Source organism: Moschus berezovskii, chromosome 3 (genome assembly GCF_049115385.1).
Source record: "Moschus berezovskii isolate FMDL1 chromosome 3, NW_MosBer_1.0, whole genome shotgun sequence".
In the NCBI taxonomy this organism is placed as follows: Eukaryota; Metazoa; Chordata; class Mammalia; order Artiodactyla; family Moschidae; genus Moschus; species Moschus berezovskii.
In genome coordinates this window covers 30,826,010-30,849,986 of record NC_142462.1, presented here as the reverse complement: position 1 = coordinate 30,849,986, position 23,977 = coordinate 30,826,010, and the positions used below count along the sequence as shown (strand labels likewise).

Sequence of the window (23,977 nt, the reverse complement as noted above, 5' to 3'; positions counted from 1 at the left end):
ATCTATTCATCCAGGAAGAACTAGCCTATTTTTAGTTTGTTCTTTCTCCTTATATGCAATGTTTGCAGGAATTTCAGTGGAAAAGACTTGAGTAAATGGGATCATTCTTATTTGGGGGTCTGACACTGCTTTTTGTCTCTCTATCACCATTAGATTCTCAAAATCTCTGCTATATTTTTTAACTTCTGAGCAGAATCTCAGTGTTCTTCATAGATCAAAATCAGTAAATGCTTAGAGTAGAAATTATATGTAGATTGTCAGAGGTCTCCTGATTTTCACCCCTCAAATTATGGCTCCTCTGGTAATCCTAAAGTCCAATTTGTTGTCTTTTTGCAACTTCTAGGCTGCTGATTTGTGATTAGTTTCTATTTTCAGGGCTATGTACTGGCAGCCAAAGTGAAAAAGTGGAGACAAATGTAGTGTTCACTTTAAAGAATTTCCTTTCTCTTTAGGAATTTGGTTCCTTGTTTTCTTATTGCCTTAGTTATTGGAGAATAGTTTTTTTCTGGCTGAACCATACAGCATGTGGTATCTTAGTTTCCTGACCGGGTATTGAACCCATGCCCTCTACATTGGAAGTGTAGAGTCTTAACCATTGGACCATCAGGGAAGTCCCAAGAATAATTTTAAACAGTTGTTCTTTTATCTTTTACTTTATTTCATTTTATTCAGTTTTCATAGTTAATTTCTACGGGAGGTTTTGTATAACATCAGCTGCATCACAGTAAGAAACCCCAAGCTATAAATGTAGGTTTAAATATGCAGAATGATTGAGGAGAAAAAATCAGATAAAATAAATCCTTTTTTCCATTATTGCACTATTTTAGCTTTCTGTATATTTATTATAATTTTATAATCCTAATACATGGCATATAAGAGTCTTCATAATCTGACTCTAAACTACTCCTCCAAAATCATCTCCCATCATATCTCTGAAACCAAGCTGAACATCTCAAGATCTAAAAAATACCTTACGCATTTCATAGCTCATGTGGTAAGCTGGTCAGAGTCATGGGTGGCCAGGGTACTCCAGCTGACAATTATTTCCTCACTGCCAACAGTATGCTATAAAAATATTATATGATATAAACAAATCTGGAAGCAGTGGCCAAGAATACTTCCTTCCACACTCTTCCACATCCACATATACAATCAATTCTTGTTCCATGAAAGGTTTTCCTTATTATTTAAGATTCTGCACAAGTGAAATCTCCTTTCCACTTGTTTTATTCATTTCTGTAATAACATATTTCCATAATTTTGTGGCTTTTGATATTATACCAAATGTATGGTTTTTGAAGTTAGAAAAACTAAATTTGAATCCTACATGAGGTCTTGTGGTCTTTGGTTAGTTTTCTCTGGGAGTCAATTGTCACATCTGTAAAATGAGGGAAATACCACCTACATCATTATTTTAGAAATACTTATTGAATGCATATTTTATGCTAACCACTGAGCAGGGCATTAGATTAAGAGAGAGAACGTGTGTGAATGAATACATAGCAAAAGCATGGGAAACAATATATTGTAGACATTTAATTTAAAATTTTACTTTTCATTGTTTTAGTATCAGTAGATTGCTAACAGCTGGCAACAGAGTAGGGCTAGTTCATAGAGGTTACAAATTTTGAATAAATATGAAAATTGTAATGTTATGTCCTCTAAGTGCTTATTGACCTATCAGTTCAGTTCAGTTCAATCGCTCAGTCGTGTCCGACTCTCCGCGACCCCATGAATCACAGCACGCCAGGCCTCCCTGTCCATCACCAACTCCCAGAGTACACTCAAACTCATGTCCACAGAGTCTGTGATGCCATCCAGCCATCTCATTCTCTGTCGTCCCCTTCTCCTCCCACCCCCAACCTTTCCCAGCATCAGTCTTTTCCAGTGAGTCAACTCGTCGCATGAGGTGGCCAAAGTATTGCAGTTTCAGCTTTAGCATCAGTCCTTCCAATGAACACTCAGGATTGATCTCCTTTAGAATGGACTGGTTGGATCTCCTTGCAGTATAAGGGACTCTCAAGAGTCTTCTCCAACACCACAGTTCAAAAGCATCGATTCTTCAGCAATCAGCTTTCTTCACAGTCCAACTCTCACATCCATACATGACCACGAGAAAAACTTTTGCCTTGACTAGACGGACCTTGGTTGGCAAAGTAATGTCTCTGCTTTTTAATATACTATCAAGGTTGGTCATAACTTTCCTTCCAAGGAGTAAGCGTCTTTTAATTTCATGGCTGCAATCAGCATCTGCAGTGATTTTGGAGCCCAAAAAAACAAAGTCTGACACTGTTTCCACTGTTTTTCCATCTATTTCCCATGAAGTGATGGGACCAGATGCCATGATCTTTGTTTTCTGAATGTTGAGCTTTAAGCATAGTCTTTGACATCTTTTACTCATAAGATTCGTTCCTTTGAGTAAAGAATCATACACATCATATATGTAATAAGTTTGTTTCCCAGTTCATGATTATCTTTATTGCAGCGGCTCATTCATCCAATTCTAAAGGTTGTCAAGAATTCAGGCGCTAAGTCAGACAGTTAAGGGTTTGGTCCTGGCTTTATCACTTAATAGCTTTTCATTTTATGGTCATAGCATGCTTCCTGGTTCATCTGTTAGGTAATCAATCTAGGCTCAAGGCTCTTCATTTACAAAAATTAATATAATAATTTAATACAATAATTGCATATGCCTAGTAGGAGTTTTGTGAGGATGAGAGCAGATGCTACATTTAAAACTACATGACTGCTCAATAACTGCTGGTCAATGTTATTTTCCCAACATTACACTTTTCCAAGTGTCCTAATGCATTAGCCAAGGAGTAATTCAATCTTTGCCCTTCTTTTTCTACCCCATTTTCCACAATTTTCAGTCCCAGGTGAGGGTGATGGAAAAGGTTTTCTTTCTGAAATATATTTGGTCAAGCCAATTATTCCACATAAATCAAGTACCCCCTTGAGGTTCGTCAGTTTTTAAAAGCATGGGAATGTGGGTAGTCTTGGCTTCACTATCTCTGTCCGGTGTGTAGGATGTCCTGGCAGTCCAACTTCTTGAAATTTGGCCTTAGGGCAAGGCTCTGTTCACTTCCTCCTAAGAAGGCTTTCAGGCCAGGAAAATATTGTAATAGAGTTTCTTCTCTCCAGAAAATCCCTAGAGGTTCCTCCTCTAGGACTTGAGGGCAGACATTCAAATACTGCCTTCCTTGGATGTTTTTCAGTTTAGCATAGGATTAAAATTTTCAAATCATCTGCCTTAATAAATATGTCCAGCCATTCTATTCATTCTGTATTTGAACCCAAGGTCAGGGGGCTGTTTATATTTAAGCCTGTTTCAGAAACCCATATTCTTTTCTTTTGTAACTTTTTGACTTACTTCATTTGAGTATTAGGCTCTTCAGTTGCTTGCTGAGTTTTCCGTTTACACATTTAATCCTCTCTTATTTTATAATTTAACATATTCACTAAGGCACAATAGGGTTTTTAAAATACTGACATGAAAGGTAGATAAAAATATTTTGGATCAAGTACAAAATATGCAGGAAATGGACATGGAAGAGACCCATTTTAAGTTTAGCTGGTAAAAGCATAAGCTCTTTAGGGAGGGTGGGGGAAGTGCTTCCAGAGGACAGACCTAGTAAAAGAAGAGACTCCCTTGGCTATGAGTCACCTTTGTTTTAGTTTAAGCTGTGTTTCTGAGTGCAGTGTGAAAAATGGATGAAAAGTGCTATCAGGACAATTTGTTTTGAAACCCATAGGTCATGAAGCGAAAAAAAACTTAAATATATGGACAGATGCATGACCTGTTTCAAATGAATGCATGACCTTCCAAAGGTTTACCTATACAAAGCACCAGTGCTTCAAAACTCTTCATTCACCTCTATCCAGAATTTGGTATTTTTCTCAATAAAGACACACAGAGAGATGGGATATACGCAAAGGATTATTCCAAGTACCCAGAAGTGACACAGAAGTAAGAAAATTTCAAAAAAGCATTAGAGCTGATGTTTACAAAGGAGAATGTTTCTTTCTTTAACTAAGTGAGACATGCATTTCTTAAGGGAAAGGAAAAAATCAATCTACTTATGCCAGAGGTATTTTCCTTCCTGCCTTTTATAGGGAACATTCTAATATACTATTTCAATCACCTTCACAGATGCTGGTCCTAAAGATTAATACAGTGAGAACTGTATTCCTTAACATGTGGTCAGTACCTTCTAGAATAAGGACTTATGAAGGGTCATGGATGGACATACACCTTATCTGGGCTTCCCAGGTGGAGCTAGTGGTAAAGAACTTGCCTGCCAATGCAGGAGACATAACAGACGCAGGTTCGATCCCTGGGTCAGGAAGATCCCCTGGAGGAGGGCATGGCAATCCACTCCAGTATTCTTACCTGGAGAATTCCCACGGACAGAGGAGCCTGTAGGGCTACAGTCCAGAGGGTCGCAAAGAATTGGACACATGACTGTAGAAACTTAGAATGCATGTGGAGCTGCAACAGCTCTACTTGCATCACTTCACTTCCTCTGTACTTCCATCCATTCTTTCAGTTATCATATCTGGCAAGAGCTCTATCATGTATTCCACTCTTACAAAATACATGAGAAGGATTAGTTAATTAAGTGAGACTGATCCATATTCAGGGGCAGTAGTTGATCCAGATACATCTGTCAGAAACTTTAGATCCACCTTTGCCTCCCACATGACCCACACCTTCTACCACCTCTTTTTTTTTCTAATGTGTACAAAGAAAGGCCTGATTTGTCACCTGGGAAGGTTACTGAATCTTCTAAAATGTTCTTATGCGAGGTTTTATATCCTCTGAAGTTTGATATTTCCTGAATTTTCATTAAATCTAATAGCTGAGAAATTATCACCTAGTGAAATTTGAAAAATCAAAGTAGCCACTTGCCTCTCTTAAATACAACCTTTAAAACACTTACAGAGCCTGGCAAGCTAATTGGCTTTTCTATATGACCCTTCTTATAGAACAGCAGCCACCAAATACTAGGAAGACTTCCAGAAGAATTTCATCAAATGATGAGCAGATTATTCAGATATCCATAATGATATATTCAGACCCAAGTACATAGGCACTTTCTTGGAATGATTGTAATGGAAGAGTAATTTAAAACTGACAACAGTTTTATAATTTACAGTAAGAGTACCATAGTATTATGTTGACTAGTTAATGGTACTTTATATTTTCATTGTGTGTGTGTGTGTGTGTGTGTGTGTGTGAGCACGCTCGGTCACTCAGTCATGTCACACTCTTTCGGACTCCAGGGACTGTAGCCTGCCAGGCTCCTCTGTCCATGGAATTTTCCAGGTAGGAATACTGGAATGGGTTGCCATGCCCTCCTCCATGGTATCTTCCCAACTCACAGACTGAACCCGTGTCTCTTGTGTCTTCTGCACTGGCAGGAGGATTCTTTACCACTGGCCATCTGGGAAGCCCTGTATTTTGACTAAAAAATTTTACGAATGTGTTAGTTAAACATATAACAAATGTCAGTAGTACTGTAATATTTTTATGTTAACCATGCTATGACAGATCACATTGTTTTACTTTGATTCTGTTAAGAAAACTAAGCTCAGAATTTTACTGCTTGGCCTCATATTGTTTATTGTTGTCAATAACTGAAGTAAAGAAGAAACATTTTTTCATTCTGAGCTTCATTTGGTACAAATATTTTGAACATAAAGACGTAGCTAGACAATGAAATCCATTCATACTGGTTTATTTGCTATCAAACCTTTCCTGGGCTAATATTAGTAAAACACATAATAATTTCAATGTGAAGTCACTATAACATTCTTTTAAAAATATGATTCCAACATTTAATAACAAAACCTATTTTGGATTTAAACTAGCAGGCAAAAAGAATGAAGAATCCTTGCATTAGCTACAAGTTCAGTGCCAAAAATACAGTAAATGATAGATGCTTCCTTAAGTGAATATCATGAACTAATACAAAATAATTGACCTTTTCAGATGTCAGTTTTGTTCATTATTCATAAATTCATAACCACTGTTAAACAGTGGCAAGCCACTCCAGTACTCTTGCTTAGAAAATCCCATGGATGGAGGAGCCTGGTAGGCTGCAGTCCATGGGGTCGCTAAGGGTCGGACACGACTGAGCGACTTCACTTTCACTTTTCACTTTCACACATTGGAGAAGGAAATGGCAACCCACTCCAGTGTTCTTGCCTGGAGAATCCCAGGGACGAGGGAGCCTGGTGGGCTTCCGTCTATGGGGTCACACAGAGTCGGACACGACTGAAGTTACTTAGCAGCAGCAGCAGCAGTTAAACAGGTTAACAGTTCATTCTATAGCCTTCTTTTGGTCTCAGGACACCTAATCTTTGCACAATTCTGCTTTTAACTCAATTAACTATTAGCAGAATATCTATACAGAATCTCAGATAAATGGAAATTAGTTAGGCCAAGAGCTACCAAGCCCTTGTTACCAAGTAATATGTGGAAGCTACTGATGATGGACACAGATACTCCAGAGAATAGGAAGAAATAGGAGAGTCACATACTTCTGAAGGGGCTGAGTGACTAAGCAGATATGAAACATGACAGGTCCCTGGAATGAAGGCTTAGTTTCATCTTTCATGAACAACACAGACTGCATACAGAACACAAATGTGAAATATTGGGAAACTGAAAACTGTGCCTGGGAGTTCTATGCTATTGCTTTGATGCTATATTTTTTCTTGTAATGTGCTCCTTCTTAAAGCTAAGCCAACTTGGTGTTGGGTGAAGTCGACTGTATATCTTGACTCTGTTTGCCAATTCAAATCCAAGACTAACCTGAGAGCAGTATATGGTGTTTAAATCACTACTATTAGCACTCCTATATCTTTCCTCAGATAGGTTTGGGTTCATCTTTTTAAATGAAAGTTTGTTTTTTTAGGCTATAGTGTGGCCCAGGCATCCTCTAAAAGCTGGAGAAAAAGAGCTTCTATGGAGAATTTCTATTGGAGAAGGCAATGGCACCCCACTCCAATACTCTTGCCTGGAAAATCCCATGGACAGAGAAGCCTGGTAGGCTGCAGTCCATGGGGTGGCTAAGAGTTGGAGACGACTTAGTGTCTTCACTTGCACGCATTGGAGAAGGAAATGGAAACCCACCCCAGTGTTCTTGCCTGGAGAATCCCAGACACGGGGGAGCTTGGTGGGCTGCTGTCTATGGGGTCGCACAGAGTCGGACACGACTGAAGCGACTTAGCAGTAGCATCCTATAGTGGTAAAAGCTTCATATAGGCACTTACTGGAATTATAGAGGGAGCCTAAGCAGAAAATGTGAACTTGAGCCCTCTGTGGAAAGAACCTGAAAGCAAGGAAGATCTGAACAAGTTCAAATGTAGCTAATATAAGATGCTCCAATACTTACATGGAGTTCATCAAAAGTTGTTATTGCTGTTCTTTGTGACCCCCTGGACTGTATCCCACCAGGCTCGTCTGTTCATGGGATTTTTTTCAGGCAATAATACTGGAGTTGGTTTCCATTTCCCCTTCTCCAGGGGGTCTTTCCAACCCAGGGATTCAACTCGAATATTCTGCTTTGGCAAGCAGATTCTTTACCACTGAGCCACCAGAGAAGCCCTTATCAAAAGTAGACTTAGACAAAGAACTGAGACAGAGCAAGACCAAGTTCTGTTACAGGTAAGTCTCTTAGTTTAACAAGCCAGGCCTTTCTTAAGAATGGTCTAATGGACCAGGGTAGCTAAGAGGCCTTTAAAGAGAGGCTTTCATAGTTTATGCCTTCCTGGAATTATCTATTACCAAAGAGCCTGGATATTTTAATCATAAAACCAAACTGTTAAGATCAATTGTTTTCAAGTAACAAAAGACTTTAATGCAATTTTTATAGTGCAATGGCTCTCATATGTTAGTACAGGCTAATGTTTCCTATTATAAGACATAATTGGTCTCTGAAATTAATAAATATGTAATTTGGAGTATTTTCTATCTTTTGAATATATGAAATAAATGATCTCTTTTACTAGACCTAACATTTTACATCTTCTGGTGATCAAAGAGCACAGAAATATTTTCTTGAAAGCACAGACCATGAATTCCAGTACATTTTTGCAACTTTTAAACTGAAATGGGAATCTCTTTTCCAGTTTATTTCTTTCAACTCATGCCCCAACTACACTCAACGAATAATTACTGAATGGCAATGATGTGCTCTATACTCTGCTTATAGGAGTATTATCAACAGTAACAGAAAAATTCATGGTTTCCATCAGGGACGTAAAATTTTGTTGGAGAGAAAACATAAGTACAAGTTAAACAGACAACAGTATAAAACTTATGCCAAATGGAGTCCAAATAAACACAGACAATATACTCTTACTCCAGGTAATATTAGAGAATTTTTTTGCAGAACAACTGAGGAGCCACAGTACAGGAAGGAGATGAAAAAAAATTTTTTTAAGAAAAAAATTAAATATAACTTAGTAAACTTTGCAACAATCACTGAATAGATTCTGCTAAGCACTGGCAAGAGTTAATTTAAAAAGCAATGTGACATCTCTTCTCTGCTAAATGATGAGTAAATATCTTCAGAGCAGAAACTGATATTCATGTTTGCAACTTTGTGCTTCACAAGGGCCGCACTCAATGTTTATTAGCACATTGAATATACAACTTATTCAGTTATCCCTTCATATCTGCAGTGGGGTTGGCTTCAGGTCAACCCCCTGCCACTACTCTACATATGCCAAAATCTATAGATGCTCCAATTCCTTATGTAAAATAGCATAGTATCTGCATGTAACCTATATGCATCTCCCTGCATATTTAAATAATCTCTATATAATATATAGTACCTATCACAATGTCCATGTTATTCAATAAACAGTTGCGAGTGTGCAGTAAATTCAAGTGTTGCAGCCTGGAACTTTCTGGATTTTTTTTTCTGAATATGTTTGATCTGCAATTGAATCTGAATATAGAACCTACAAATACAGAGCACCAACTATGTTTTCTCACAATTCTGTGATGTTGCGGCTCTGTCGTCTTCATTTTCAATATGAAGAAACGCAGGCTAACTTGCTTATAGTTGGGAGTCAGAAAACTAGTAAACTTGATCTTCTTAATCTAATTCATAAACCTGTAATCCAACTTTTAAAATATATTAAAAAATATTGGAATGCTTCTTACTGTAACAATGTAGGTTTTTATCTGACTAAGGCTCCTGCTAAGGCTAACTACTGCAAAAAAGGCTGAATAAAATGGAAAACGTGAAAACACAAATGTAAAACACAGCCAACAGAGGAACTGGCAAACAAACACGGGGACCTAGGAGAGAAAGGAAGTGCATCAAAGTAAGATATATATTTGCCACTGCTGTTTGCCCCTTGGGGCAACTGGTAATTCAAAGCACTGCACAAAGAGGCAGAAAATAACAGGTTAAAGATTTTGGCAATCAACTTAGCTTGCATGCATGAATGCTTAGTTGCTCAGTCATGTCTGACTCTTTGCGACCCCATGGACTATAGCCCGCCAGGCTTCTCTGTCCATGGGATTTTCCCGGCAAGAATACTTAGGTTAAGGAGATAAAAATTTGGAATTCTAGACCACCAAGGCAGCCCAAATTCAAGATTCCAAGATCTGAGATAATAAAGAGAATCACAGAGAAATGAGCCTAACAGTCTCTGTATTATTTCCCTTAAGGGATTTCCTAGCTCCTAAGCTACTCTTGTGTGGGCCATATTTACAAAAAAAAGACACTTAGAAAACAGATGATAAGGAGTTAAAAATGAAACAGATTTTATCAAACTCCCAATGTTACAGAGAGAAAAAACTGGAATTTACTGCCCTCTAAAGAAAAGAGGCCCTCATAAACTGAGGACCTAGTAATAGATCCATCCTGGGTTTAAGAGCACAACAGAAGTAAACCAGCTTTCAAACACATTGAAACCTAAATTAAAATTATTTAAAATTTTTAGTTGAAACAGATTAACCCACTCATATTTTAATTTTTGCTGGATAAAAATTAAATCTCTGGTGCAAGAAAAGACTCCACAACATTTTTTAGGCAAGTTTAGCAGGCAATAAAAAATTACCAGGTATCCCAGAGACAGAACCAAATGACTAAAAATCAGGAGAAAAAAATCAGACAAGATAAGCAAATGCATAGGTGACCCAGATACTGTACCTAACCAGACACAAATTTTAAAAGAATTATGATTAATATGATCAAGAAAAAATAGATACAAAATGAAGAACTTCAATATAACTGTAGAATTTATAAAAAGAATTAAATGGAAATTCTACAACTAAGAAAATGTAACAACAGAAGTTAGGTGTTAAATATTATGAGCTCTAAAGAGGATATATACAATAAAAACCACTTCTCTCAATAAGCTAGAAAAGTTTTTAACACCAAAATCTGAGATTATTTTAAAAGCAGCCAGAAAAAAACATCATGACTTTCAAAGGTATAATAGCAGACTTATAGTCAGACTTTGCAGCAGACGAAAAATAGTGAAATGATATCTTAAAAGTTTTGAAAGCAACTGTTAACAACCTACAACTCTACAAAAGCAGCAAAAGCTAGCTTCACAAATGAAGGGAAAATACATATAATTTTCAGACAAAAAATGCAATACCAATAAATTCGCATTAAAATAAACATTAAAAGGGATTTTTCTGGCAGATGGAAAATGATCCAAGATTAAAACATGGTCTTTCAAGAAGGATTGAAAAACAATAGAAAGGTTAAATATAGGGGTAAATATAATATTGTTTGTAGAAAGCAATGGCAACAATATCTTACACAGTGTGTGTGTATATATATATATACAGATTTAAAATGTTACCAAAATAGAAATAAATAAAGGGAGATAGTTAAACAGGTTAAAATTAACAAGATCCTTGTATTTCTGGAAAGTGGCAAATGTATTACTTTGGAAAGAGGCTAATAAATCAAAGACAATGAAATAGTTTTTTATCATAAAATAGTAAGCACCTAAAATTAGATAGATTTAAGCTTCTATGCTGGGAGTAAGAAGCTACATTAGATAATTTCTGTGTTCTCTTCTATTGCTAACACTAGATAATTCTATTAGTATTATAAGCAATCATTACTATAAGAAATTGTAAAGAGGAGAGTAAAATATAAGGCATATATGAGATATATGGAAGAATCCTGCCTGCAAATTGTTCAGACATGATAGAATGATTTTTTTATAAGTTAATATACAGAAATGGGTCATTTGGATATAATTTATCATGAATATGGTGTGTGTCTGCACATGTGTACACACTGAAAAAACTATGAACAGTCTAAAATAATTTCTTATGTTCAAATTGATATATTTGATAGAGTAAGGATAAGTTTCAAAAGAGATATAATTCTTTTCAGTTGAAGTGGGTTCTTTTGATGGTTCTTCTGAGATGGACATATGAAAACTCAGTTTTACCTTGGTGAATGATTAGCAGTGAAGCAAAATTGTTGTATGTATTTTATCTCAGGGGAATAGGTGGGACTGACATCAGGAGGGAAGAGGTTAGAGCTCATCACTTGGGTAGAGTAGGAGGAAATAAAAACTCAGAGGAGGGTCAGATATCTTTAAGAAGGAGGAGGATTTTGGCTAGGGACTAGATAAAGTTCCAGATGGACTTATTAGCGGTCAAATATTACAGAATTATGAAATGTGTATGGGAGGAAGTTCACTTCAGTAATTCGTTGTGTGGAGCAAAAGTTTTCTAATAATCTAGAAAACCATGTTTATGTTTCCTAAAATATTGTACTCAGGATGAAACTATGGGCAGTACATAAGCCAGGTAAAGTCTTTGATGTCAAACTAATCATTTCAGACATCAAACAAGCCATGGCTTTTCTGAAAAGACTAGGAGTGTCGATTATTTTCCTTTATTGCTTCTCTTGAATAACTTTCATAATAATTTTCTATTAATTTTTAAACAAAGTTAAACTCTTGAGAATCCCTTGGACTGCAAGGAGATCCAACCAGTCCATTCTAAAGGAGATCAATCCTGGGTGTTCATTGGAAAGACTGATGCTAAAGCTGAAACTCCAATACTTTGGCCACCTCATGCAACGAGTTGACTCACTGGAAAAGAGTCTGATGCTGGGAAGGATTGGGGGCGGGAGGAGAAGGGGACGACAGAGAATGAGATGGCTGGATGGCATCACCGACTCGATGGACGTGAGTTTGAGTGAACTCCGGGAGTTGGTGATGGACAGGGAGGCCTGGCGTGCTGTGATTCATGGGGTTGCAAAGAGTTGTACACAACTGAGCGACTGAACTGAACTGAAAAGAACATAATTATTTGATTAGAGTCAACATATTCCAAATTTCCTCAGAAACAGTGGACTGCCATCACTTACACAGACAAACCCACAAAAGGGAGAGAAGTGGGAAATTTATGTTATCTGATGACATGTCGTAACACTCTTATGTTCATGACAGGGCAAGATCTTTCTTTACTACTCAAAAAAAAAAAAAAGAAAAAAGAAAACTTTAGGTTATAGTGCACAGATGACAGCAACAGTCAAATGATAAAGTCAGTAAAGAGATCTGTCAGAAGATGTCAAACTAATAAAATACTTCTGACTTGCTTCCTAAGTTAATCTTTTAATAGAGAAGAAAACAATTTCTAATTTGGTAAGTTAATCTCAACAAACTGGAAAATGAAAATGATGCCTGCCTGGCCCAATGATACATATATTAACAGGCTATGCAGGGCATGACTCAAGGATACCATGCATAATATAGAAACCCTACACTGGTGGGTGAGAAATTAGTTTTTCTATAAATTAGGAGGATTTCTACAGAAACAGAAAGCAGGCAGAATCAGGTTGAGAGGGAAGCTGTTGCTTAATATGGTATAAAACACTTACAGACAAGCTATCATGGAAGACAGAGTAAAGTAACTGAATGTTAATGAGCAGAATGATAACCACTGGTGTCTAATGAACCACTATTCAGATAACTAACTGTAAACTGTAACTCATGCAAATTAGCTTTCCTCTATCTCCTGATTTGGCTACTCCAGAGGAAGCAAAGGTGTCTGGACAATATTTTTTTTTTTTTTAGGTAATTAATTTATTTTTTATTGGAGGCAAATTATTTTACAATATTATATTGGTTGGTTTTGCCATACATTGATATGAATTTGCCCCAGGTTTACATAAGTTCCCCCTCCTGAACCCCCCTCCCACCTCCCTCCTTCCTTTATCCTCCCTTTGGGTCATCCCCGCATGCCAGCCCCGAGCATCCTATAACACGCATTGACCCTGAACTATTGATTCGTCTCACATATGACAACATACGTGTTTCAATGCCATTCTCCCAAATCATCCCACCCTCACCCTCTCCCATAGAGTCCCAAAGACTGTTCTATACATCTGTGTCTCTTTTGCTGTCTCGTATACAGGGTTATCATTTGCATCTTTCTAAATTCCATATATATGTGTTAGTATACTGTATTGGTGTTTTTCTTTCTGGCTTACTTCACTCTGTATAATAGGCTCCAGTTTCATCCACCTCATTAGAACTGATTCAAATGTATTCTTTTTAATGGCTGAATAATACTCCATTGTGTATATGTACCAAAGCTTTCTTATCCATTCGTCTGCAGATGGACATCTAGGTTGTTTCCATGTCCTGGCTATTATAAACAGTGCTGCAATGAACATTGGAGTACACGTGTCTCTTTCAATTCTGGTTTCCTCGGTGTGTATGCCCAGGAGTGCGATTGCTGGATCATATGGCAGTTCTATTTCCAATTTTTTGAGGAATCTCCACACTGTTCTCCATAGTGGCTGTACTAGTTTGCATTCCCACCAACAGTGTAAGAGGGTTCCTTTCTCTCCACATCCTCTCCAGCATTTATTGCATGTAGACTTTTGGATAGCAGCCATTCTGACAGGTGTGAAATGGTATCTCATTGTGGTTTTGATTTGCATCTCTCTGATGATGAGGGATGTTGAGCATTTTTTCATGTGTTTGTTAGCCATCTTTATGTCTTCTTTGGAGAAATGTCTGTTTAGTTCTTTGGCCCATTTTTTGATTGGGTCATTTATTTTTCTGGAATTGAGCTGCAGGAGCTGCTTGTATAATTTGGAGATTAATCCTTTATCAGTTGCTTCATTTGCTATTATTTTCTCCCATTCTGAAGGCTGTCTTTTCACCTTACTTATAGTTTCCTTTGCTGTGCAGAAGCTTTTGATTTTAATTAGGTCCCATTTGTTTATTTTTGCTTTTATTTCCAGTATTCTGGGAGGTGGGTCATGGAGGATCCTGCTGTGATTTATGTCGGAGAGTGTTTTGCCTACGTTCTCCTCTAGGAGTTTTATAGTTTCTGGTCTTACATTTAGCTCTCTAATCCATTTTGAGTTTATTTTGGTGTATGGTGTTAGGAAGTGTTCTAGTTTCATTCTTTTACAAGTGGCTGACCAGTTTTCCCAGCACCACTTGTTAAAGAGACTATCTTTTCTCCATTTGATATTCTTGCCTCCTTTGTCAAAGATGAGGTGTCCATAGATGTGTGGATTTATCTCTGGGCTTTCTATTTTGTTCCATTGATCTATATTTCTGTCTTTATGCCAGTACCATACTGTCTTGATGATTGTGGCTTTGTAGTAGAGCCTGAAGTCCGGCAGGTTAATTCCCCCAGTTACATTTTTCTTCCTCAAAATTGCTTTGGCTATTCGAGGTTTTTTGTATTTCCATACAAATTGTGAGATTATTTGTTCTAGTTCTGTGAAAAATATCGTTGGTAGCTTGATAGGGATTGCATTGAATGTATAAATTACTTTGGGTAGTATACTCATTTTTACAATATTTATTCTTCCAATCCATGAACATGGTATATTTCTCCATCTATTAGTGTCCTCTTTGATTGCTTTCAGTAGTGTTTTATAGTTTTCTATGTACAAGTCTTTTGTTTCCTTCAGTTCAGTTCAGTTCAGTTCAGTCGCTCAGTTGTGTCCGACTCTCCGCGACCCCATGAATCACAGCACGCCTTAGGTAGATATATTCCTAAGTATTTAATTCTTTTCATTGCAACAGTGAATGGAATAGTTTCCTTAATTTCTCTTTCTATTTTCTCATTATTAGTGTATAGGAATGCAAGGGATTTCTGTGTGTTGATTTTATATCCTGCAACGTTACTATAATCATTGATTAGCTCTAGTAGTTTTCTGGTAGAGTCTCTAGGGTTTTCTGTGTAGAGGACCATGTCATCAGCGAACAGTGAAAGTTTTACTTCTTCTTTTCCAATTTGTATTCCTTTTATGTCTTTTTCTGCTCTGATTGCTGTAGCCAAAACTTCCAGAACTATGTTGAATAGTAGTGGGGAGAGTGGGCACCCTTGTCTTGTTCCTGACTTTAGGGGAAATGCTTTCAGTTTTTCACCATTGAGGATAATGTTTGCTGTGGGTTTGTCATATATAGCTTTTATTATGTTGAGGTATGTCCCTTCTATTCCCACTTTCTGGAGGGCTTTTATCATAAATGGATGTTGAATTTTGTCGAAGGCTTTCTCTGCATCTATTGAGATAATCATATGATTTTTATTTTTCAGTTTGTTAATGTGGTGTATTACGTTGACTGATTTGCGGATATTGAAGAATCCTTGCATTCCTGGGATAAAGCCCACTTGGTCATGATGTATGATCTTCTTAATATGCTGTTGGATTCTGATTGCTAGAATTTTGTTAAGGATTTTTGCATCTATGTTCATCAGTGATACTGGCCTGTAGTTTTCTTTTTTTGTGGGGTCTTTACCAGGTTTTGGGATTAGGGTGATGGTGGCCTCATAGAATGAGTTTGGAAGTTTCCCTTCCTCAGCAATTTTCTGGAAGAGTTTGAGTAGAATAGGTGTTAGCTCTTCTCTAAATTTTTGGTAGAATTCAGCTGTGAAGCCGTCTGGACCTGGGCTTTTGTTTGCTAGGAGATTTTTGATTACAGTTTCAATTTCCGTGCTTGTGATGGGTCTGTTCAGATTTTCTATTTCTTCCTGGTTCAGTTTTGGAAAGTTGTATTTTTCTAGGAATTTGTCCATTTCTTCCAGGTTATTCATTTTATTGCCATATAATTGCTGATAGTATTCTCTAATAATCCTTTGTATTTCTGTGTTGTCAGTTGTGATCTCTCCATTTTCATTTCTAATTTTATTGATTTGGTTCTTCTCCCTTTGTTTCTTGATAAGTCTGGCTAGTGGTTTGTCAATTTTATTTACCTTCTCAAAGAATCAGCTTTTGGCTTTGTTGATTTTTGCTATAGTCTCTTTTGTTTCTTTTGCATTTATCTCTGCCCTAATTTTTACGATTTCTTTCCTTCTACTGACCCTGGGGTTCTTCATTTCTTCCTTTTCTAGTTGCTTTAGATGTAGAGTTAGGTTATTTAGTTGACTTTTTTCTTGTTTCTTGAGGTGTGCCTGTATTGCTATGAACTTCCCCCTTAGCACTGCTTTTACAGTGTCCCAGAGGTTTTGGGTTGTTGTGTTTTCATTTTCATTCATTTCTATGCATATTTTGATTTCTCTTTTGATTTCTTCTATGATTTGTTCATTGTTCAGCAGCGTATTGTTCAGCAGCGTGTTGTTCAGCCTCCATATGATGGCATGTTTAATAGTTTTTCTCCCATAATTGAGATCTAATTTTACTGCATTGTGGTCAGAAAAGATGCATGGAATGATTTCAACTTTTTTGAATTTACCAAGGCTAGATTTATGGCCCAGGATGTGATCTATCCTGGAAAAGGTTCCATGTGCACTTGAGAAAAAGGTGAAATTCATTGTTTTGGGGTGAAATGTCCTATAGATATCAATTAGGTCTAACTGGTCTATTGTATCATTTAAAGACTGTGTTTCCTTGTTAATTTTCTGTTTAGTTGATCTTCCATAGATGTAAGTGGGGTATTAAAATCTCCCACTATTATTGCATTATTGTTAATTTCCCCTTTCATACTTGTTAGTAATTGCCTTACATATTGCGGTGCTCCTATGTTGGGTGCATAAATATTTATAATTGTTATATCTTCATCTTGGATTGATCCTTTGATCATTATGTAGTTTCCTTCTTTGTCTCTTTTCACAGCCTTTGTTTTAAAGTCTATTTTATCTGATATGATTATTGCTACTCCTGCTTACTTTTGGTCTCTATTTGCATGGAATATCTTTTTCCAGCCCTTCACTTTCAGTCTGTATGTGTCCCTCGTTTTGAGGTGGGTCTCTTGCAGACAACATATATGGGGGTCTTGTTTTTGTATCCATTCAGCAAGCCTTTGTCTTTTGGTTGGGGCATTCAACCCATTTACGTTTAAGGTAATTATTGATAAGTACGATCCCATAGCCATTTTCTTTATTGCTTTGGGTTCGAGTTTATACACCCTTTCTGTGTTTCCTGTCTAGAAAAGATCCTTTAGCATTTGTTGGAGAGCTGGTTTGGTGATGCTGAATTCTCTCAGCTTTTGCTTGTCTGTAAAGCTTTTGATTTCTCCTTCATATTTGAATGAGATCCTTGCTGGGTACAGTAGTCTGGGTTGTAGGTTATTTTCTTTCATCACTTTAAGTATGTCTTGCCATTCCCTCCTGGCCTGAAGAGTTTCTGTTGAAAGATCAGCTGTTATCCTTATGGGAATCCCCTTGTGTGTTATTTGCTGTTTTTCCCTTGCTGCTTTTAATAGTTGTTCTTTGTGTTTGATCTTTGTTAATTTGATTAATATGTGTCTTGGAGTATTTCGCCTTGGGTTTATCCTGTTGGGGACTCTCTGGGTTTCTTGGACTTGGGTGATTATTTCTTTCCCTATTTTAGGGAAGTTTTCAACTATTATATCCTCAAGTATTCTTTCATGGTCTTTCTTTTTGTCTTCTTCTTCTGGGATTCCTATGATTCGAATGTTGGAACGTTTAACATTGTCCCAGAGGTCTCTAATATTGTTCTCATTTATTTTAATTTGTTTTTCTTTTTTCCTCTCTGTTTCATTTATTTCTACAATTCTATCTTCTAGCTCGCTTATCCTGTCTTCTGCCTCTGTTATTCTACTGTTTGTTCCCTCCAGAGTGTTTCTGATCTCATCTATTGTATTATTCATTGTATACTGACTCTTTTTTATTTCCTCTAAGTCCTTATTAAACCTTTCTTCCATCTTCTCAATCCTTTTCTCCAGGTTATTTATCTGTAACTCCATTTTGCTTTCAAGATTTTGTATCATTTTCACCACCAAAATTCGAAATTCTTTATCAGGTAGATTCCCTATATCGTCCTCTTTTGTTTGTGTTGGTGGGCATTTCTCTTGTTCCTTTACTTGCTGGGTATTTCTCTGCTTCTTCATCTTGCTTATAATGCTTTGCTTGGGGTGGCCTTTCCCTCTTCTGGCCGTTTGTGGAGTTCTCTTTATTATGTAGTTTCCTTGCTGTGTGTGGGGTTGGACAGGTGACTCGTCAAGGTTCCCTGGTTATGGAAGCCTGTGTCGGTGTTCTGGTGGGTGGAGCTGGATTTCTTCTCTCTGGAGTGCAATGAAGTGTCCAGTAATGAGTTATGAGATGTCAGTGGGTTTGGAGTGACTTTGGGCAGCCTGTATATTGAAGCTCAGGGCTAGTTTCCTGTGTTACTGGAGAATTTGCGTGGTATGTCTTGCTCTGGAACTTGTTGACCCTTGGGTTTAGCGTAGGTATGGAGTCGTTTGATGAGCTCCTATCGATTAATGTTCCCTGGAGTCAGGACTTCTCTGGTGTTCTCAGGATTCGGGCTTAAGCCTCTTGCCTCTGGTTTTTGGTCTTATTCTTGGAGTAGTCTCTAGACGTCTCTATCTGTCATTTCCAAGGTGGTTCCCTCTGTTTTAGCTTCTGTCTGCTGGTCTCTTCAGTGTCTAATTTCCGCCCTGATACTAGGGGGTGGGTGGACACTTTTTAAGGCTCAGTTGTTCAGTCCTGTTCTGGGAAGGGAGGAACGCTGCAGTCGAATATCTCTGGCATCTGTGGGGAGTGCTCGCAGCGTCTTGGCCACACTGGGTTTGCCCCCGCTCACAGCACGTATGCTGTCCCAGTCTATACTGCACAGGCTCTAGGTTGCTCTGCCGGGAACTGTCCGAGGCTGGCACCGGGTTGTATGCACTTCCCAGGTCTGAGCGGCTCAAGTTCAGGTTCTCAGGTACTCCACAAAGGCGCAGACTTGGTTGCGCCTGCGTTTTGTGCCTTCCCCGGTCCGAGCAGCTCAGGGGACCAGGTGTTTGGCGAGCGCGGTCTCTGAGACTTATCGCCTCCCCAGTCCCTGCCACTCAGTTTTCTGGGTGTACAACTGGCGTACCTTCTCAGGGGGATATCGACCGGCCCGAGCCCAAGAAGTCCTAATTAGCAACAAGCCTGTCTGCAGTTTGTATCAGATGCCTTTCTGGGGCCGCGGTTGCCCGCTCCGGCTCTGGCTGCGCTCCCTGCCTGTCTCGGTGGGGGATGGGGGATGGGCCGACCGCAGCCAGCTCACTCTGCTCAGTCCTTTATTCTGTGAGCGGGGCTGGCCGAGTCATAGGTTAGAGCTTTCCGCCTTTTCGTGGGGAAGCTGTCCCACAGTCTGCTTTGCTCTCCCCAGTTCTCTCAAATTATTCTCGCGGCATTCAAGCCCAGTCCTCTCTCTAAGCAGTTCAGCCGGCTCCTCCCTGCCCAGCCCCCGCTGCTAATGGCGTATGCAGGCGTCTGCGCTGCTTCTCCGCTGGGAGTTACCGTTTGGCGGGTAATCTGTGGGTTTTAAAAAAATCTTAAAAAAAAAAAGAGGGTTATGTGGCCCTCTGAGCTTCCAAGGCTCACCACAGATTCGCCAGTGAGAATGTTTCCTGGTGTTTGGAAACTTCTCTCTTTTTAAAGCCTCCCTTCCCGGGACAGAGCTCCGTCCTTACTTCTTTTGTCTTGCTTTTTATCTTTTATGTTTTTTCCTACCTCCTTTCGAAGACAATGGGCTGCTTTTCTGGGTGCCTGACGTCCTCTGCCAGCATTCAGAAGTTGTTTTGTGGACTTTACTAGCGTTCAAATGTTCTTTTGATGAATTTGTGGAGGAGAGAGTGGTCTCGCCGTCCTATTCCTCCGCCATCTTGTTCCTCTGGACAATATTTTTAAAATGAGACGGAGCCCCTCATCCAGAGGACAAACTACAATTACACTTCATACTGGTATATATATTTATTTTTATTCATTGATCATACAAATTCATACAATCAGAAGTAGTTCTAATAAAATTTGAATACATATTATCAAATAAAACAATGAATTTACAATAATGAACTACCAAATATATGAAGAAAAACCAATAATCAGTAACGTAAAAGAAAATTTCCGCCATAAAATTTGGCATATTACACTTAAATGTACATACAACAAAATCCTAACATGAATGAATGAAGAAAGAACTGCACATTGAAATGCATGGTAAGATGTAAAACCACGAGGAAAAAGAGAAAAGTTAAAAGCTTCCTGAGAGACCAAAATAATAATAATAACAACACTTTGCCTAAAAAAGAACAAGAATTAAACCTGAATCCGACTTCTTTCTCAAAGGCAGATGCTATAGCACAAGAAGTAATATTCATCAAGTTCAGAAAATACGACTGTGAATTTGTGAATTTAAGTCTTAATCTTATATCCACCCAAAGCATCAGTCAATAGAAGAGAAAATAAAGACATTATAAAACATAAATACTCAAAAGTTTCCTAATTACAGACCTTCCAAAAGAGAACTAGTAGATTATTCCCGACAAAATGAAAAATAAATAGGACTGAAGTGGTAATAAGCATATATTAAGAAAAAACACTTTTAAAAATAGTCTTAAAAAATATAAGAACAGTTAAAAAAATGTCTAGAGAAATTTTAAGACACAAAGAAATATGATTGTGTGTATATAATAAAAAACGTTTGTGTCTGTATTCTACAAACAAAAATTTTTTTAAAAAGTTGGGGAATTCACAAATTAGCTAGGAATTAGGAGACAGACAAAATCTCTATAGATTCCAAAAAGTAGAGACTATGTAGCTCACTAAGATCATGGCATCCAGTTCCATCACTTCATGGCAAACAGATGGGGAAACAATGGACACAGTGGCTGACTATTTTTCTGGGCTCCAAAATCACTGCAGATGGTGATTGCAGCCAGGAAATTAAAAGACGCTTGCTCCTTGGAAAGAAAGTTATGACCAACCTAGACAGCATATTAAAAAGCAGAGACATTACTTTGCCAACAAAGCTAGTCAAGGCTATGGTTTTTCCAGTGGTCATGTATGGATGTGAGAGTTGGACTATAAAGAAGGCTGAGTGCCGAAGAATTGATGCTTTTGAACTGTGGTGTTGGAGAACACTCTTGAGAGTCCCTTGGACTGCAAGGAGATCCAACCAGTCCATCCTAAAGGAGATCAGTCTTGGGTGTTCATTGGAGGGACTGATGTTGAAGCTCAAACTCCAATACTTTGGCCACCTGATGTGAAGACCTGACTCATTGGAAAAGACCCTGATGCTAGGAAAGGAAAAGGGGACGACAGAGGATGAGATGGTTGGATGGCATCACTGACTCAATGGACATGGGTTTGGGTGGACTCCGGGAGTTGGTGATGGACAGGGAAGCCTGGCGTGCTGCGGTTCATGGGGTTGCAAAGAGTCGGACACGACTGAATGAATGAACGGAACTGATGTAGCTCACACTATTTTTTAAATCACAATAAAAAACTATAAATCAGTCTTAAACAATAAATTGAATTTAATGGAATTCGCTAGTCAGAATGCAATAGAAAGAAATTTTCTTAATTTGATAAATGTTGTCTAATAATCACAATTAGTATGTTTACATATAGACACAACTGAACTGAACTGACTGATTTCATCTCTTGGGAAAATAAAGAAATCAAGATGAAAATAAGAATCTCTTTAGAAATAAAGATGCTGCTGCTGCTGCTAAGTCACTTCAGTCATGTCCGACTCTGTGTGACCCCATAGACAGCAGCCTACCAGGCTCCCCCGTCCCTGGGATTCTCCAGGCAAGAACACTGGAGTGGGTTGCCATTTCCTTCTCCAATGTGTGAAAGTGAAAAGTGAAAGTGAAGTCGCTCAGTCATGTACGACCCTCAGCGACCCCACTAATGAACTTCAATTCAGTTCAGTTCAGTTCAGTTCAGTCGCTCAGTCGTGTCCGACTATCCGCGACCCCATGAATTACAGGGCCAGGCCTCCCTGTCCACCACCAACTCCCGGAGTACACTCAAACTCATGTCCACAGAGTCGGTGATGCCATCCAGCCATCTCATTCTCCGTCGTCCCCTTCTCCTCCCGCCCCCAACATTTCCCAGCATCACAGTCTTTTCCAGTGAGTCAACTCGTCGCATGAGGTGGCCAAAGTATTGCAGTTTCAGCTTTAGCATCAGTCCCTCCAATGAACATCCAGGATTGATCTCCTTTAGAATGGACTGGTTGGATCTCCTTGCAGTATAAGGGACTCTCAAAAGTCTTCTCCAACACCACAGTTCAAAGGCATCGATTCTTCGGCGATCAGCTTTCTTCACAGTCCAACTCTCACAACCATACATGACCAGGGGAAAAACCATTGCCTTGACCAAATGGACCTTGGTTGGCAAAGTAATGTCTCTGCTTTTTAATATACTATCAAGGTTGGTCATAACTTTCCTTCCAAGGAGTAAGTGTCTTTTAATTTCATGGCTGCAATCAGCATCCACAGTGATTTTGGAGCCCAAAAAAATAAAGTCTGACACTGTTTCCACTGTTTTTCCATCTATTTCCCATGAAGTGATGGGACCAGATGCCATGATCTTTGTTTTCTGAATGTTGAGCTTCAAGCCAACCTTTTCACTCTCCTCTTTTACTTTCATCAAGAGGCTTTTGAGTTCCTCTTCACTTTCTGCCATAAGGGTAGTGTCATCTGCATATCTGAGGTTATTGATATTTCTCCCAGCAATCTTGATTCCAGCTTGTGCTTCTTCCAGCCCAGCGTTCCTCATGATGTACTCTGCATATAAGTTAAATAAGCAAGGTGACACTATACAACCTTGACGTACACCTTTCCCTATTTGGAACCAGTCTGTTGTTCCATGTCCAGTTCTAACTGTTGCTTCCTGACCTGCATACAGGTTTCTCAAGAGGCAGGTCAATTAGAACGAAATAAATACACGCAAGCTCTTTATGCCAGGAATGTTTCAGACTTTGACATATAGGCCTCTGCCAACGTGATTAAGGTATCTACTGACCTGGAGTCAGAACTGTTTTTTCACATTAAACTGATAACTTGTGCTCAAACCCCAGCCTCCTCTTGGTATTCAGATCCTTATAAAATTCCATGGGTACCTTTGCAAGTAACTCTGAACCTGACTTTCAGTTATTCATTCATTCTGTTCAAAGTTCTTCACCAAGCAGGGCAGGGGGATTGTGAAAGCAAATTTCTCTGGGGGGGTCTTCCTTTGCAATCCAGGGGTGAAGATGCCACACTTCCAATGCAAGGGGTTCAAGTTCGATCTCTGGTTGGGGAGCTAAGATTCCACATGCTACTCGGTGAGGTCCAAAAAAATTTTTTTAAATTGTTTTAAAGTTCTCTCGGGGCAACCTGATGTGTGGCTAACTTCTCTTTCTGCTACTTCACTACCCAGACTCTCAGTGTTTTATACTTTCCCTGGAATGATGTGGAAGGGTGGCCTTCAGAGTAGTTATCTGAAACTAAACCACCATAAAACCCAAAAGGCGTCATGTTCAAACAGACTTCACATAGTTTCCAAAAGGCTCAGTGGCCAGTGTGACCTCTGAGGAGAAGGCAAAGTCAAAAGGCTAGCGGGGCAGACAGACAGACGTGCTGAGGCTTTTGCTCAGAAGCCCCACTGGCTGTTCCGGAGCCCCACATTCTCTAGCTCTCTTCAGTTCAGTTCAGGCCTCAGTCGTGTCCGACTCTTTGCAACCCCAAGGACCATAGCACACCAGGCCTCCCTGTCCGTCACCAACTCCTGGAG

At 38.7% G+C, this 23,977-nt stretch overlaps 1 non-coding gene across 1 annotated transcript; it reads right to left on the bottom strand.

The window, feature by feature from the left end:
• Window positions 1-537: 537 nt before the first annotated feature.
• TRNAG-UCC (transfer RNA glycine (anticodon UCC)) lies at window positions 538-610 on the bottom strand. Its single transcript has one exon. It is a non-coding gene; the product is annotated as a tRNA-Gly (tRNA).
• Between the last annotated feature and the right edge of the window lie 23,367 nt (window positions 611-23,977).